This window comes from Camellia sinensis, chromosome 15 (genome assembly GCF_055761805.1).
Source record: "Camellia sinensis isolate YWXY chromosome 15, ASM5576180v1, whole genome shotgun sequence".
Lineage (NCBI taxonomy): Eukaryota > Viridiplantae > Streptophyta > Magnoliopsida > Ericales > Theaceae > Camellia > Camellia sinensis.
Window position 1 is genome coordinate 139,283,507 of NC_138975.1, and position 2,959 is coordinate 139,286,465.

The 2,959-nt window shown below is 31.8% G+C and overlaps 1 pseudogene; it reads right to left on the reverse strand.

Annotated features, from left to right (window-relative positions):
• Window positions 1-1,506: 1,506 nt before the first annotated feature.
• LOC114268903 (COP9 signalosome complex subunit 6a pseudogene) lies at window positions 1,507-2,109 on the reverse strand (annotated as a pseudogene).
• Between the last annotated feature and the right edge of the window lie 850 nt (window positions 2,110-2,959).

The window sequence follows — 2,959 nt, forward strand, 5'->3', positions numbered from 1 at the left end:
TTTTGGTCATTCTTTTTGTGGTGTAAAGATTTCATTACAAAGAATCTAAACCCACTATACTCCACATCAATTGAGGATTGACACTCACTTTAATATTGCATTAAAGTCACCAAAAAATCATTATTTGTCCAACAATTAGTACAAAACAATGTAGTTCTGTGTAAGAGTTAGGCTCTACATGTGTGGCTAAACTCATCCTTTGATTGCTATATCTACTGATGTGTCACGATCCTGTTGATTGGATTGTTTGGTCTAGTTTTAGCCCCAACATGAGAGAAACCACTCCTTTTTTTTTAATATACTTTTGTATATGTGTCATTTCTTGGAACAATGACACATATACAAGAAAAAATAAAATAAAAAATAGATCCACTAACTGTCATATTCATTTATAAAAAAGATATATTGTTCCTGTCATATCCATTTATTAGAGCCAAGGACTAACGGATTGAAATATTTTGCCATTTCTAATTGCACACAACCATCTCTTTATTTTTTTCTTTTATCAATTGAATAATAATAATAATAATAATAATAATAATAATAATAATAACACAAGTAATATAAAAAAGGGGATTTTTTTTAAGGTCCCTGATATTAAGATTTTATAGCATAAAAGACACTCAATATTTTCATAATGTCTAAGGTCCCTCAATATCGATCCAGAGAATTTCTCTAGACACATCACATAGAAAATTCCAAACAGGGCAGAGAAAATTGAAATTTCACTGGATTCAAACTCTTTTAACATATATTGCAAACAAGTCAGAATCCTTCAAACCCCAAACATTTGTAATCTCATGATGAGCTTAAAATTTACTCAAAACCAAACCATTGCACATCATGGTTGGTGAGCATTGAAACCAAGAAATATACACAAACAAACTATAGATTTCCAAACCAGAGAATTTCTCTGGTTCAAACCAGAGAAATTCAATCCATACCAGAGAATTTCTTTGGTTTAAACCAGAAAAATTTGGTGGGGATGAGGAGAGAGGGATTGAAAAGAAATAATCAAACACTCGGCGTGCATAAACATGGATTGAACATTTCAATCTAGAGAAAATTCAACAACCAGAGAAAATTTCAATCCAGAGAAAATTGAACAACCAGAGAAAAGTTCAATCTAAAGAAAATTGAACAACCAGAGAAAATTTCAATCCAAAGAAAGTTGAATTACTCAAACACCAAAAATAAAGACAAATAGATACCAATTCCATAAGCTTCAGAACCAGAAAACTTGTTAGGCCAAGTCCTCAGTGATATTTGAAATTTTAATATTCGGATTCGAAGAAGACACATTCTTGACTTCAATCTTCGGATCTCTAGAAATGTTTGCAAATACTCCACTGCCATCAACAAAGATCTTGGGGAAAATCACTTATCATAAACATCAATCCAAGCAATCAAACATCACTCATAGAGAAATTCTGGTTCACAGAGAAATTCTAGTTCAGATAAACTCTGGTTCACAGATAATTTCTCTGGTCGAATTTTCTCTGGACTTCACATAGAAATTATCTCTAAACTAGAGAAATTTGGTTTAAGGTGGGCAACATGGTCGACTGAGATTCGTTCTGCTTCCACTATCTTAATAGTGTAGCTTGAACGGACAAAAATAAGTTGCGGAATCTCATCTATGACGTACAGCTCACTTTTATATATAGTCACTAGAAGATCCTTCTGTGCATGATTGATTAAAGGTTTGAAAAGAACATACACGGGGCTTTCATTAATATCCATCAAAGCTTTGTGTATCTGCATATCTGCTTCTTGGGCTTCACTTCCAGTTGAATACCATCCCAATATATAGAAATTGGGAAATACTTTCTTATAAAGTTCTTGCTTTTTCTCGAGGAAGGGTCGATCGAGAGAATGGGTAGAGCGATCGGAGAGGAGCTCAAAGCTGTTAAAGATCTAGATCGTGCGTCCCCTCTGAACGCCGATGACGCAGCCGAAGACCCTTGGTCGGGGAGGCGAAGTGCTTGCTTCGCCGCTAACGTGAGGTGGTTGTGATTGGGACTTAAGACGAGTGTAGTGATTGGAGATGTTGAGAATTACGAGTGGGTGGAGCTTGAATGTCAGTCCACTGCTCGATGACTATGCCATTCTTCTCTCCCCTACCTCCGATGATCAAATCAGATCAGACTGACTTCACTCTGCTTTTTTATAGTTGATTGATTCCCAGTATATAAAAATTGGGAAATACTTTCTTAATATCAAATTTCTTTGTAATAGATGGGTGTTGGTTGAGAGACCTTACCTATCAAAAAATAATATTGTAGATCTCTTCCATTACTAAAAATGAGAAAGAGACCTTAGATTAATTTTTCTTATAAAAAATCATTAATAAATAAACAACTTTTAAAGTGAAAATGTTTTACTCTCATGATCCGATTCATCCTTATGTATAGATGAATAATAATAATAATAATAATAATAATAATAATAATAATAATAATAATAATAATAACAAATTCATCCAATAATTATAGTTATATTTTTTCATTTTCTTTTCATATTTTTCATAATAATATTTTAAAATATACCACTTGCTTTTTAAAGACTAATGTCACAAAATAATATGTTATAATTATTAGATTAATCTGATTTATTTATTGACAATCTACGCAAACAAATAGTCATAAAATAAATGAATAAGATCATAGAAATGAAACTCATAGTAGCTCCACCGATTCAAAGTGGACTATAGAAAATTATTTAATTTTAAGCGGATTGATTTGGATATTTAAAAAAAAAAAAAATCAACTAGAATGCTTTTTGACGAGTTGATAATTTCTTAATCCACACGAAACTTGTTCTAAATTTAAAAAATAAAGAGAAAGGTGATAGTAACACACCACACAAAGTTTAAACACAAATTATGATTTAAAATTTTGACACTTTTCTAAATAGTTATATTTTAGTCTATTTTCATTGGTTAGGCCTTCCGTTGATA